This window comes from Dipteris shenzhenensis, chromosome 1 (genome assembly GCF_047967505.1).
Source record: "Dipteris shenzhenensis isolate YYH24624 ecotype China chromosome 1, Dip_SZ_1.0, whole genome shotgun sequence".
Classification (NCBI taxonomy): domain Eukaryota; kingdom Viridiplantae; phylum Streptophyta; class Polypodiopsida; order Gleicheniales; family Dipteridaceae; genus Dipteris; species Dipteris shenzhenensis.
This window is the reverse complement of record NC_141596.1, coordinates 56,982,731-56,998,809: the sequence shown is the minus strand read 5'-3', so window position 1 is coordinate 56,998,809 and position 16,079 is coordinate 56,982,731. Positions and strand designations below refer to the sequence as shown.

Genomic DNA, 16,079 nt, shown 5'->3' with positions numbered 1-16,079 from the left:
AAAGTCGCTATATAGTGACTTTTAGCAACAGTCGCTATATAGCGATGATTTACGAAACCCGCTTTTCATACCGATGATTAATGCTAAGCGGGCGCTAAACGTCGGTATGTAAACGTCGCAATAGGATCCGTGTGTAGTAGTGAAGGCTGGGTGGAATTCGGTCCATGACTTGAACCTTCACTTTGTCCCATAATCCACCTCAGATACCCCTTTACAGCATTAGGCAATGGTGGAGTTTCCTTGCCTTGTTGAAGCTTCAGTTTTAACCATGAATCAAAGCAACCATGAATCCGATGATACAATTCTGGAGTAATTTTAAAATGTAATCTACACTCATCCCAAATTTTTAACATTAAAAAAGGCCGTTCTGCCAATATAAACATATAAAGTTCTTCTTATAGTGCAGCATCTCTCTTGATCTGCATAGCTCATCCTTTAATATCAAGAATCATGTCATCAATCTTTGTTTTATTTATGACTACTCTACCTTCCTTAATGTCATTTTGAATTTGACTAATTTGATCATCACTCAATCCACGCAAGCATCTAAACATTGAGACTATGGGTTGCCTATGGCATTTTCCATCTTGTGAATATTTGCCTGCAATGTAATCCTCAAGGATAAAGATCCAACCATCATAAATGGCATCGCTTATGATTATCATAAGTACATTCTTCGTGGCAAAGCTATTGCCCAACGTTACCTTGCCAGTGTCAGTGAAAGCCTACAAAATATATGAATCCATTAGAATGCAATAATTAAGAAAACATTCTTGTAAAAAATGATTCATAATTAAAATATGTACTTACATCCCAATTCTCACGATCTAGATGTCCTTTTGCAAGTCCTTGTTGTGCTTTCTTGGGTTTGTTAAAGAGAAACCATTGTCCCCTCACTTGCTTAAGTATATCAATGTATGGAGATTGTCTCGATATATTTTGAGACTCCAGGTTTGCCATCTTTGATATCTCCACACAAAAGCCTGTGGGACCATTCACTACAATCCTCGCCTGATGGATGGGTAGTAGTTCTTTGGGCCGTGCTATTATCATCATTAGATGTGAATATTTTAGTAGCATATATTGAATGTTGTCCAGATAGTATCTAGTAGTGGCACTTGGTTAAATCCTTTTTATCTACCCTTTCTATGGGCTGCTTTGTTTCAAGATTGAAAGGCATTAAATCCGCTACAGTAGCAGGAGGCCTAGAGTTATAACTGAAGTCTGCAGCAAGCTTCTCCACATGCTCTTTGTTCAACCCTTTATATACATAGCTTGGAGGACCTTTTCGACATCTTGCAGCTGGAATTGGAAATGTTGAATGGAACCCGAATGGGTAGTATTTTTCATATTCCACCAAGCCTAATGGTTTCTTTTGCCCTTGTTTTCCTATGACCTTTCCACTTGGCTCCAATTCACTACCACTACTTCTTTTCACAACTACTAGCATACCCTCTAGAGGTGTTCCTTCCTTTGGTACATCAATTATAGTTAGCTTTCCTTTCTTTGCCCCTTCTCCACTACCACCTGGTGCTTGAACCATAGTTGACTTTCCTTTCTTTGTTCCTTCTGCACTATCTTCCCCACTCTTGTGCTTCTTTAATGTTGTTGAAATTTTGTGATATGATTCAATGATTGTTGTCACTGTGTCAATTTCATTTCCATCAATTGATTCAACACTTATCCAGCCTCTTGAGTGCATGTTGTCATCTACATCAGACTTCATACAAGATGCTTCATAATCACTAGGATCCAAGAGAAATTTCTTATTTTGATTTATAATGATTAACAATCCAATATCTCCCTCTTTTCCAACCACATCTTGTGTGATTTGATGTACCGATCCAACACAAGTGTATGCACTTTTGTTAGGTAACAAAACAAATAAGTGAACTTGTGTCAACTGTGCTCCCTCAATACTGTATAAGTCAAAGTACCAAGGTATGCTTTTTTCTCCAAATCCACTTACAACTTTCTCAACCTTCTTCACATTTGTGTCTTTCCTATAAATAATCCAAGCAATATACAAATTGTCATCTTTATAATCTTTAATGTTAGACAAAACACATTATCGATAAACATATCTGAAATAGAATCGAGAATTAACAACAGACATAGTGGTAGATTTGAGAAAGCACCAGGGGATTTGGCTGTGCGGCCAAATCTTATGGGCTTCTTTTAAAGCACCGGAAGAGGAGGTTTGGATGTGTGGCCAAATCTTATGGGCTTCTTTCAAAGCACCAAAGTTTGGGGAGATTTGGCCTTGTGGCCAGATCTTGTGGGCTTCTTTCAAAGCACTAGGGTTTGGAGAGATTTGGCCGTGCAACCAAATCTTGTTAGCTTCTTTCAAATCAGTGAAATCTTTCTAGCTTCTTTTAAATCACCTAGGTCTAAGGAGATTTGGCCATGTGACCAAATCTTGCTAGCTTCTTTCTAATCATGAGGGTCTATGGAGATTTGGCCAGGCGGCCAAATCTTTTCAAAGTAGCAGGGTTTGGGGAGATTTGGCCATGCAGCTAATTCTTTTCAAAGCACTAAGGTTTGGGGAGATTTGGCTGCGATGCAAAATCTTTCTAGCTTTTTATAAATCATGAGGGCTTAGGGAGATTTGGTTGTGCGGCCAAATCTTGCTAGCTTCTTTCTAATCAGGAGGTCTAGGGAGATTTGGCCATGTGGCCAAATCTTTTCAAAGCAGCAAGGTTTGGGGAGTTTTGGCTGTGCAGCCAAATCTTGCTAGCTTCTTTCTAATCACGAGTGTCTAGGGAGATTTGGCCGTGTGGCCAAATCTTTTTAAAGCAGCAAGGTTTAGGGAGATTTAGCTGTGGTGCCAAATCTTCCTAGCTTCTTTCAAATCACCAAGGTCTAGGGAGATTTGACCGTGTGGCCAAATCTTGTATGTTTTGAAAGAAGCTAGGAATCTCCCCATTTAAAATTCAAAATTCAAATCTTAAGATTCACATTTCAAATTTGAAAATTCAAATTTCAAAATCTTAGATTCAAAATTTAAAATTCAAAATTCAAAATTGAAATTTTCAATCTTAGATACAAAATTCAAAATTCAAATTTCAAGATCTGAAAGTCAAATCATATACTAAAGGCCTTACTTTCAAATAACACTTCAAGATTCATACTTTTACAAGACTCTTGCTTTCAAATCGTGGTGTTTGGAAATGGAAAAGATGGAGAACATGCAAGAATCAAGTACACTTTTGATTTCTTTTGAATTCTTACTTGGATTGAGTAGCCATTATTGTTCATGAGCTTGTGCTCTTTGGATTTCAAGCAGGCAAGCAAATCTATTCGTTTCCTCGAAAAACCAATTCTCTTGTTACATGCGGAGGAGTTTTGGGGCCGGAGTTTTGGGCCACGGAGCGTCACAGGTAGGTAGGAGCAAGGTAGGCCAGAAGAGGCTACGAGGATTTGGTTCGCAAGAAGGCAGGAGCAAGATAGGACAGAAGCGGCTACGAGATGCAAGAGCAAAATAGGGCGGAGGAGATTCCAAGCGGAAGAAGGAAGGGGTGGAGGATTTGATTCGAGGAGGGACGCCAAGGGAGGAGAGGGACATTGAGTGGGGAGAGCGAGGAGACAAGGGCAAGAAGAAAAGAACAAGACGGAGGAAAGGGAGAAGAGGCTATGTGGAACAGGAAGGAGAGCGCAAGCAAAAGAACAGGGCATGTAGGGTTGGGTGGGAGGAAAAGAGAAGGATGGACGCAAGGAGCAATGGCCACAAAAAGCATGCTGCCTCCAATCCCCCAAAAAAGGATGTAGAGCCAAAAAAAAAAAAAAAAACCTCTTTCTAATCCAACTATTGAGTGTGGAACCTATGGAATGTTTAATTGGTAATGGAAGTTTAAAATCTACATACTTAAGTGCACATTGTTAGGACAAATCTGGGATGGGGAGCCTCCTGGGACCTCTCATTTTGACATAGTTTTGAGCTTTTTTGCTTGCAATTAGCTAACCAAGGGTGGAGGAGAGTTTCCAAGAACTACCCCATCTAAGACATTGTCCTAAGGCTCTCAAACCACCCTAGTTACACATTTCAGATTTAGGAAGGGAGAGAACAAGGTGAGCCTAGCACTGGATCCCCCATGAAGATGAATTCAATTCCTTCTCATAGCTTTACTTTTTATGCTTGGTTTAAAAGGTTTGTTTAGCTTTGCCTTTTAAAGTTTTGGTTTTTTAATAGTTTTAGATTTTTAGGTTTGCTTTTAAAGTAAAAGTATGATTTTAAAGTGTAATTTAGCGTAAATCATGAAAAGCATGTACGATGTTTTTGAAACAGGATATCTAGATTTGAATTTCAAAATTTCAAAACTTGAAACTTGAAATTTGAATTCTAAATTTTAAAATTTGAATTTTGAATTTTGAACTTTAAATTGTAAATTTTAAAATATAAAATTTTAATTTTTATATTATCATACTGATTTGAAAGAAGCTAGCAACATTTGGTAGCACGACAAAATTTTCCCAAACCCTAGTGCTCTGAAAGATTTGGCCACATGGCCAAATCTCCCAAAACCTGGTGATTTGAAAGAAGCATGCAAGATTTGGTTGCACGGCCAAAACTCCCCATACCCTACTGCTTTGAAAGAAGCCTACAAGATTTGGCCACATGACCAAAGCTCCCCAAGTTTGAAATAATGCCACAACCAAATCTTCTCAGTTCTTTGAAAGAAGCCACCAAGGTCTTGAAGGATTTGGCTGTGCATCCAAATCTTGCTAGCTTCTTTGAAAGCACCAGGGTCTGAGTAGATTTGGTGGTGTGGCCAAATCTTATTGCTTCTTTCAAAGCATTAATGTCTTAGGAGATTTTGCCACGTGGCCAAATCTTGTTGGCTCCTTTCAAAGCACCAGGGTATGGGGAGATTTGACCATGTGGCCAAATCTTGTGGGCTTCTTTGAAAGCACCAGGGTATGAGGAGATTTGGCTTCTTTCAAACCACCAAGGTCTAAGTAGATTTGGTTGTGTGGATAAATCTTGATGGTTTCTTGAAAGCACCAGCGTCTTGGGAGATTCACTTGTGTGGACAAATCTTGCTATCTCCCTTTCAAAGCACCATGGTCTGTGAAGATTTGGCCATGTAGCCAGATTTTGCTAGCTAAAATTCAAAGCACCAAGGTTTAGGAAGATTTGGTCATGCAATGAAATCTTGTAAAGCATTTTCATCCTAAGTCACACCATCAAATATCAATATTAAACTATAACAAATGCTATGTATGCAGGTGCCACATTGAAAGTGGGGGTTAAAGTCAACTTGCTTGTCAATGGAAAGATTGTTGCCATTGGGACAATATTCTCTACATCACATGATGACATGTGCCAAGGTGTGCCCTGTGAAGATAGTGGGAGAGAGGGAAGGAGTCTCACTTGCGGCTTTCTCACATGCACAATGGGGGAATACACACAAAGGTGGAGGCTGAAAATAGTTTTCCTCTTCTTAGTTGTGTAAGCCAAAAGAACTCTAGTACAAAGAAATAGAAGAACCCTATATGTGGGTCTCAAACCAAACTCAACTAACTAAGGTGGCATACTAACTGAGCCACAAAATAGAGTAGATAAGGATAGCTGTCATCTAGCTACTATTCGTGGGTGGTGTACCAACCACATCTGCAGCTAACAAGTCGGTGACATAAATGCACAACGGTCACCCTGGCATATCACGAGTGGAGCTCGATATCTCAACACTCCCCCTCGAGCTCAATCCCAATTCCTGCACACCAAGCAGGTCTCTAAACTTGCGCAGCTTCTCTACGCCCAATGCTTTTGTGAATATGTTAGCTACTTGATCCTCTATGCTGACATAAACTAGATCAATAAGACCTAGTAAAACCTTCTCCCGCACATAGTGATAATGCACCTCAATGTGCTTTGTTCTAGCATGAAAGACTGGGTTATTTGCCAAGTGTATGCTGCTCATGTTGTCACAATAAATGACAACTGGCCCATCTGTAGACTGATGCATATCATAGAGTAGCTTATGCAACCAAGCTACCTCACATGCAGCCATTGTTGCACCCCTGTTCTCAGCCTTTGTGCTCGACAAGGCAACTGTAGGCTATTTCTTGCTGCTCCAAGTGACTGCATCACTCCCAAAAGAGAACACATATCCATTGGTAGATCGTCTATCAGAAATACTACCAGCCCAATCAGCATCAGTGTATCCATGCAACTGTATTTGAACCCCAGCCTCCTAAAATAGTCCATACTGCAATGTGGACTTCACATACCTGAGTATGCATCTAGCCGCATCCAAATGCGGTTTCCTTGGAGCCTGCATAAACTTACTTACCAATCCAACAGCATAGCTTAGATCTGGCCTGGTAATAGTCATATAAATCAAACTTCCTACTATGCGTCTATACATAGTAGGGTCTTCCAAAAGCTCACCTGCATTTGTGCTCAGCTTCACATTCTGCTCCAAAGGAACTGAAATAGGCTTACAGCCTATCATCCCATATTTGGACAGCATGTCCAATCCATACTGCCTCTGCAAGAGCTGTATCCCACTTGGTTATCTAATCACCTCAATGCCCAAGAAATAACGCAGCTCTCCCAAATCCTTCATCTCAAACTTTTGCCTCAATAGCATTTTCACATGAAGGATATCTTCATCACTGTCACCTATGATGATCAAATCATCAACATAAATGACAAGTAGCATAATCCCTTTCTCTGTTTTTCTCACATAGAGTGAGAAATCTGCCTTGGAAATCTGAAAGCCAATAGTGACAAGATACTGTGCTATCTTGTCAGACCATGCTCTAGGTGCTTGCTTCAAGCCATACAAGGCTTTCTTCAACTTGCAAACAAACTCAGGATGAATAGCATCAACATAACCTGCTGGCTGCTCCATAAAGACCTCTTCTTGCAAATCACCGTGCAAGAAGGCATTCTTTACATCCATCTGGTGTAATGACCATCCCTTTGATGCAGCCATAGCAATGGCTGCTCTTACGGTTGCCATCCTTGCAACCGGACTGAAAGTTTCTTCATAATCAATGCCATATGTCTGTGCATACCCCTTGACAACTAATCTTTCCTTGTATCTATTCACAGAACCATCTGCATTGTGCTTGATCTTATAAACCCACTTACAGCCAATTGCATTCTTGTCTTTAGGTAAAGGCACCAATTCCCATGTAGCATTTGCTTCCAAGGCATCCATTTCTTCATCCATGGCTTTCTCCCATTTTTCATTTCCCATGGCTTGCTCAAAAGAAGTGGGTTCTAGTTCCTGTATCACTTTGACCATATAGGCATAGTGAATGGCTATAAATCCATCATATTTCAGCCTATCCACAGGATACCTAACCCTAGTAGACCTGCGCAAAATAGGCTCACTTCCAGGTGCTCTCAAAACATCCCTGGTCTTCCTTACTCCAGGTGTAACAACAGAAGGAATACCCAACTCATCATCAATGCTCTGTTCTGAGCCACTAGATTCACCATCCACATAAGAGTGACCTGCATTCACATAAAACATGGGCTGATCTACCTTCTCTTTTCCTTTTCGTGATACCTGCATACCACTCTCTACATTGCTTTGAGGAGATTCTCCTGATCTCAATCTGCCTGCCCATGGCGAAGTATGTGAACCACTGCTAGAGGACACTCCAGGTCCACTAATATTTTGTGATTGCTGCTATGAATTCTATGCAGCATTACCATTTTGTGCATCTACATCAATCATTACATTTTTTGGTTTATACCAGTTGCTCATCTCATAAAAAATAACATCTCTGCTCACTGTGAACTTACGTGTAGAAGGGTTATAGCATCTATACCCTTTCTGCTGCAGAGAATAACCAATAAAGATGCACTTCTCAGCTTTTGGATCCAACTTGGACCTCAACTCATCTGGCACATGAACATAGGCAATGCAACCAAAAATTTTCAAATGAGAAATGTCTGGTTTCCTACCAGTATACATCTCCTCTGGCGTCATGCCATGTATTGCTGCAGTGGGAGTCCTGTTCATTATGATAAACTATTGTAGCAACTGCTTCAGCCCAATAATAATCTGGTAGATCTTTTTCATTTAGCATGGCCCGAGATACCTCTCCAATATGCTTGTTTTTCCTTTCTACAATTCCATTTTGCTGTGGGGTATGACTGCATGAATATTACTGCTTTATACCATGCTCTTGCAAGAACCTTGCAAACTCATTTGAGAGGTACTCTCCCCCTCCATCTGACCTTAGGCATTTTATTTGCAGGCCTGTTTCTTTTTCAACCATAGCTTTAAAAGCTTTGAAGTGCCCAAACACTTCACTTTTCTTTTTCATAAAATACACCCAAAGTTTTCTGCTGAAGTCATCAATAAATGTGACAAAATAGTGATAGCCTCCAATAGATGCAGCTTTAGTAGTCCACACATCAGAGTGGATTAATTCCAATGGCTTTTTACTCTCTTGAACATGCTTAGGAAAAGGTTTCCTTGTGTGTTTCCCAAATTGATAGGCTTCACAAACCTTGTGCATTTCTGCAACCTTGAATTTAGGCAATCTTGCAACAATATTTTGGGCTTGCATTGATTTAAGTCGCTGTATATTAACATGACCAATGCATTTGTGCCAGATATCAATATCTGCAACTACACCAGTCCCATGTGCAAACATTGCTGCACTCAATTCAGGCATGTCCGCATCTAGTGTAAACATCCTGCCCTTCTTCTTCCCTTTTGCTATCAAGCGACCGTTATTTTTCATATCCTCAACAAAGCATCCATGAGGATTAAATCTGACCTGCAAGCCTTGCTCAACCATTTGACCAACAAAAACCAGGTTCTTGGTGATGTTCGAGACATGAAATACATCGGACAGGTATTTCTTTTTCCCATCCTGCATAGACAAAGGAATTTTACCAATCTGCACAATAGGATGTGCAGTATCATCACCAGTCTCCACAAATCCTGGCTTTTCCATTTTCCTTGCATCCTACATCCATTCTGCATGACCTATCATGTGGTTTGATGCACCTGAGTCAACATACCACACATCATTTTGTTCTTCTGCACTTGTCACAGAATTGGTCATATGCTGCACCATAAATAGATGCTCATTTCTGTCATCACCCTGTCTACTGGAAGATGCATAATTGCCTTGCTGCAATTTTCCATTCATAATGTTATTCTGCTTTTTGTAGCAGTCCTTAGCCATGTGACCCATTTTGCCACAATAGTAGCATTCAACATTGGTGTTTGCATTTTGGCCTCTCTGCCATCCACCACGGCCTCTTTGGCTCCCCCTGCCTCTAGAGTTACCATGTCCTCCTGCATAGGACTGGTTTTCTTGAGTTTGCTGCATATTCTAATTTCTACCACGGCCTGCAGATCGGCCTCCTCTACCTCTTCCAGCATTTGAGTAGAAGACAGTTTTCTTTGAAGTTCCTCCTGAAGAAGATGCACCCCCATTTCTCTGCTCTACAAAAATTAGAAGAGCAAACAACTCTTCAAAATCAGGAAATTTTTCACGGATGGCAATGGATGTCCGGAACTATGCATAATCCTTTCCTAGACCATTCAAGGTCACAGAAACTAGATCATCATCTTCCACTGGCGACCCAATGGAAGCAAGTGCATCTGCAATTTTCTTCACCTTCATGTGGTAGTCATTTATGCTCAAATTTTCTCTCTGCACATTGTGCAACTCCTATTTGAGCTGCATTTTCCTGGCTTGCATATTTGTGCTGTACATTTTTGCCAAAGTATCCCATGCTTCCTTTGGCGTACTTGCATCCTGAATATACACAATCATAGAGTCTGAAATACTGATAGATAGCTAGTACATAACTTTTCTAGCTCTCTCATGCCATCCTTTAAATTCTTGCATTTCCTGTTGATTGGGAACATTAGGAAGAACAGGTTCTTCTTCATTTCCTGTAATGAACTCCCAATAGCCTTTTCCCATAAGGAAATTCATCATTCTAAACTTCCATGCCTGGAAGTTGTTCTTGTCAAGATTTTTAGTGACAATCTGTGAAAGAGAATTAGATGCCATTACAGAACACTGCAAAATATTCTGTCACTGCAAAAAACATAGCTTTTGCCTCACACGGGCAGATCTGCAAAACTGATGAAAGTGGTATTTCACCACACAGTCACTTCCTAGTGACGATTTTGCGTCAACAGGCAACAAGCATGATTTTGCAACTCCCAATGTCTCTGCACACAGGCATACGATGCAATTTCTGTGGCAACTTTTCACCGACTAGCTTCGCAGTGGTCGCACAGCCAAAAACAGGGCCTTTTTCTGAGAGCTTGTGAAGAACTTCCACCTTCCAAACGGGCCTCCAAATGGCCTCAAATCAGAAAAATAAAGTCACTAAGGGCTTTGCCCATTCCCGCAGCATATACTGCGCTCTCACCACATCACGAAGGGCGTCTCAATCTGAGACAGTGCAATCTTGCACTTCTGGCTGTGCTACCTGCAGAGATTTGCTCCCAAACTCGAAATAGGAAAGCAACACTGGTCCTCTTACCAAGACACCACGAACTTGGTTTGCTTTCTTGAGCTCCTTACCATGAACAAGGCTTTGATACCATGTGAAGATAATGGGAGAGAGGGAAGGAGTCTCACTTGCGGCTTTCTCACATGCACAATGGGGGAATACACACAAAGGTGGAGGCTGAAAACAGTTTTCCTCTTCTTAGTTGTGTAAGCCAAAAGAACTCAAGTACAAAGAAATAGAAGAACCCTATATGTGGGTCTCAAACCAAACTCAACTAACTAAGGTGGCATACTAATTGAGCCACAAACTAGAGTAGATAAGGATAGCTATCATCTAGCTACTATTCGTGGGTGGTGTACCAACCACATCTGCAGTAACAAGTCGGTGACATAAATGCACAACGGTCACCCTGGCATATCACGAGTGGAGCTCGATATCTCAACATGCCCTTGGGAGAAAACAATGTATCGGTGGCTCGGGGGGTTCACTATGTATAAACCCTCAATATCACGTGCGTTCAAGGCCTATTTGTAAAATCCCTTATTTGTAATTTTTCCATAAATAAAATGTACCCTTTTTCTATACAAATCTGTAAATTTTTTCCAAATTCATTTTAAAAACTGCCTTATGTATATTTATTTTTGTAAATTTTAAATATTAAAAATATCCTTCTGTTGAACTCACGTGATAGGGTTACATATCATGAATGACTCCCCCAAAATCAGCCGCGATCGATATTTGTATGGATGAAAGTGCACTTCTTCCATTTCCTACAATGGATGCATTCTTAGTCTATGAGGCTTTGGGTAGTGTTGTTCGTTGGAAAGCACGATTAATGAGTTGTGTGGACAATGTCAATGGAGCTATTGTACCAATGAATGATATAACATCAGATACCATTGATGTTGAACCTCTATGTGAATATGATGAGTTTTCCATTCGAGAATCATGGAAGGACAAGAAATTTTTAATATGGGATGAGTAGAAAACCAAGAGCATTGCTGAGGGTGTTGTTTTATATGTCTACCCATTTGAACCTATAAATTTTGAGATGCTTGGTGACGGTAATCTGGGTGTGGGAATTGAAAAGTATCATAGTGACTTATCAAGCATCGATACCATCCACTTAATAAAATGGCCCATTGCACAAATTACCTTTTTAGATGGAACTTCATTAAGAATCGATGACACCATGAATTTTCCAAGTGGTTCTAGGAAAAAGCACATGGAAGATGAGGACCCAAATGAAAAATCCACAAAAAAGAGGCATTACTGCATGGTAAAGAGGAAAGCTAAAAAACATGGCCATTAGCATCAACTAGACTCACAAGGGATGCAGTCACAAAAGTATCTATGATAGATTGTTGTAAACAAAATTGTTGTCAATTTTCCAATTGTCAATGATATCCAAATTATGCATAGAGTATTAGGGCCAAAGTTTGGAGGCTTGCACCAATTATGTATATGACACTCTTGGGGTTGCTTGTCAAAAAGATAACAATGGGCAGTTCAAATATGTCTTTTCATTAAATGATATTCAAGTTTGTTGTAGAGCATGGTATGAAATGCATGGTATTCCAAAAACAACATTTTATCGATACAGGGAGCAATTTGAAATTGGTATACGAAGGTGCATGCATGGTAATAAAGGAATCATGTGGAGAGGTTGGGACCACACAAAAATGGGTAGAGCCATAATCCAAGATTTTGTGGATAACAATTCTGAGCGTATGCCACACAAAAGTAGAACACTTCAAGATGGATCAAGGGAAACACAGTTGGTGATACCGGATGTAAACAAGTAGGTTGATATTCTCTATGAGGTTAACATGCAGTTAAAGCATAGTTTGGGTTGTAAGGAGATGTCAACTTCCATGTTCAACTGTATATGGAACTCTGAATTCAAGCATGTAACTTTGTCAAAAACAAGTGAATTCTCTAACTATGGTTTATGTAGTGCAATCAAGGCTCAGCTTGCAGTGACAAAATGCCAAAATGAACGTAATAAGTTGATGGAAGATAGAAGAAAGCACATGTTACAACAAAAAAGCTGTAGAAATGTGTACTACACTTGGCGCAGATTTTTTGAAATGTATCCTCAGACATACTTATGCATTATCCATGATAAGATGGACCAAAAGAAGACAGCCATACCTAGATTATGCAATCGTTCAAAGAACACAGACAAATCCTTTTAGCTCCTAGTGGCTTTGACTGGCATGATAACACATGGACATGGTCAAGGACATTATGGTCACTTTTCTTTATCCTTGTGGCCGTCGGATCCTAACTTCACAATTGGTTCATTGGCTTTGTGTTTGAGAAATCTTGAAAGATTTGATAACCGTGCACTTGGAGATTTGGTACATGATGGGATGCCAAGGTCTAACAATGCTCTGCTAAATGCACTAACCTCAAGAGAAGCATTGAATTCTCACTATCTTTCTAATGACAAGCAACAACTTCATCTTGGAGCAGTGGGTGGAACATTCAAAAACCTTGGACTTGGAAGTTCCCATCAAGAAAATCCTTATAAGAAACTACCCGAACACCTATTGTTGCAGTTGGATAATTGTGGTTCTAAAAACAAGAATAGGTACTTGTTTGCATACCTATCATTACTTGTTGCTTGAGGGATTTTCAAGTCAATTCAATTGGGATTCTTGATGGTTGGGCATACACATGAGAATATTGATGCAATGTTCAGCAAGTTTTCAGTGAGGTTAAGAACTAGACATTTGCACATCTCATGGATACTTTTAGACAATGTGAGGAGTTTTCTGCAATGCCATTTTTGGTAAAAGAAGTACCTGATTTCAAGAGCTATGTTGATGGATGCCTATTCGATGGGCAAGATGCTTTAGTGGGACACTCAAAGCCTCTCCAATTTTGGTTCTTTATGTGAAATGAAGTTCCTATCATGCAATATAAAGTGCATCCATGATCATTAGATTGGCAACCAAGTGAAGGTGGCATTAAGTTGTGGAAGAGACATTCGGATGGTCATCTAATGCTACCAAGTGGAGAGCCACCTTGTGTACCTATGTTCGAGTATGTGAAGGATCACTCAGATGTGATAGTTGGTATCAAGGAGTATGTACACTTTTGGGAAAAATGGGCACACCTGCAAGGTCCAAAAGCATCTTTCACAAAGTTTTACAAGCCGGTAGTGAAGTACTGGAAGAACATGATCGATGAGCTTGATAAACCAAACAATAGTGTAGAGGGCATGTACGAGAGATTTTGGCCAAAGACGCAACATATTGATTGTGTGCAAGTAGTTGATAATGAAAACGATGAGTTTCAAGGAATTGAAGAGTTGAATGATCACTACTATGGACCTCAAAGAAAAAAGCAAAAACAATCATTTGATCCAATGGTTGATGTACAAAAAGGACACTTTCTTTTGGTCTGACCAGCAGAAAAAATTTACCCAATTTGGCTAGGCATAGCTCAAACTGATGTACAGAAGGATAATAAATCTAAAAATTTCAAGAAGGTTTTCATACAATATTGGGCACCTATATGCAAAAGACGCAATGCACAAATTGACGAGGTGTATGCAGATTGTTGGAACAAGATTTGGATGTGCAATAAAGGTGATCCTCCATGTTGGGAATCTGTTGATGCTATTGTATGGTCATGGGTTCCAAAAGGTAACCTCTCAAAGAAGGTTTCCTCGAAGAGCAGCAACCTCCCCATCAAGGTGAAGATACCAACCATTGCACGCAAGCGAGCTTTATCTAGTTTGTCTCATAGAACATATTCCAACTCTGATGCTGACTCCACAATGGAGTGAAGGTACTTGAAAAGCATGACTTTTTTTTCCTTGCACAATGATAATTTAATTGAATACTTACAAATATTTGGAAGGTATGACATTGATCTTTTTTCTTTATCTTTTTTTTTTGTAGACCATTGCTTTGTGGTTGCAAGTTCTACACACTTGACAAAATATCAAGGACTAGTGTTGCATTCTTAATTTTTCTCCAACCAAACTAAAATGGCGTTTTTGAACACCACCTTTTTTCGAGAAGAGACAAAAAATGCTTCGTTGAACTCAAACATATGATGTTTTTTTCCTAACTAATGCAGAACATTCACACTCCAAACTATGTGTTTCATATACACAGTGAAATCTAGTGAGAAAGTCAATGGAGTGCACTCAATGCATTGTACTTGCAAACCTCAACATTTGACATTTTATTTATCTTGATGCAAACCATGCACATTTGTGAGATTTGGATGGACTGCTAAATCTATGGGAAAAATCAATGAAAAACATCGAATGTTACATAATTACAACCCCTCAAAAATTCCCAAATTATCAGGACTTTCCCAAATTCTCTAATATGGTGTTTGGAGCTATTTTAGTTCCAAGCCAAGGAAAAAGCCAAGGAAAATGTAGACATTTACAATTTAGTATAGTTTCCTTACAACCACCATGCTGGTTATTGGAACCATTTTCACTAAGTAAGAATAGTTTTTTCAACAATTTCTTGTGCAATGATCCCTATGGTTGCAATAAATCGTAAACGAGGGTAGAAATATGCCATTTGTTCTTCATTAGAGCCACTTTCACTTCTGAAGTAACAGGCAACAATAGTTTTGGCAATAATGGTACAAAATTGAAATTGAAACAAAAAAATTACATTAAGAAATTACATCCGATCGTTTTTGCGATAATAGTATTACATCAAATTGAAACAAAATAAATTACATCCGAAGCAACCATTTAACAACATAGATTACATACAAAGATGCTAGCACTTTGATTTTGTGAAACTTCTTTAGGCACTTGTCAACACCACCACTGTGGTAGGACCAGACATCACATTTTGCCCTTATAATCACTTTCTTACACTTTTGACCTGGTGCCTTGTATGCAGGGGACAATATGAGCACCTCATAGTGCTATTGTAGGTAGGACTTTCTTACGATTTTTACCTGGAACTCCTCATATGCAGGGGACAATACAAGCACCTTGTAGTTGAGATAACCTTTTTAATAGCAACTTAAGAAGTCAAGGCACTAGAAAAGGGAACTTAACTTGGAGGTGAGCTGAATTGAGCACAACATTCAACAGTGGTAGACAGGGAACTCAAGATGGTGGTGAGCACATTGACACATGCTCTCAATGTGTTAGATTTGATCACCAAGTTGAGTTCCTTCCCTAGTGCAGAAGGTTGTGAGCAATTACAAGAGGATCAACACCAAGTTGAGTTCTCTCCCAGTGCCTCATGGAACAACGATGACCCTTTTCGCTTGGCTCCCCATCCTACAACATGGTTGGTCATGAGGGTTTTCTTTCAAGTCTTTCATAGCAACTTCTTTCAAGGCATTGGTGGGGTTATGAAAGAATTGCTTCTTTCAAGGCACCACTGGCAGAGAGAACTCAACGATGACCCATTTCCCTTGGCTCCCCATCTTGCAACTCCCTTGGTCATGGCTAGGGCTGTAGGTGGAGTGTTGCAAGATGGAGAGCCAAGGAAAACAATGGATACCATGAATTGGGCAACATTATGAAGAGGCATCGAGGTTGCAACGTAAGTTTCATTATAGGGGTAGAAGGGGGCTTGGAGAGAGCATGGAAGGGGGTAGAAGAGAAATTTTCATGGCTATGGTG

The 16,079-nt window shown here is 39.8% G+C and overlaps 1 pseudogene; it reads right to left on the bottom strand.

Annotated features, from left to right (window-relative positions):
• Positions 1 to 428: 428 nt before the first annotated feature.
• Positions 429 to 1,726, bottom strand: LOC147906086 (uncharacterized; annotated as a pseudogene).
• Between the last annotated feature and the right edge of the window lie 14,353 nt (positions 1,727 to 16,079).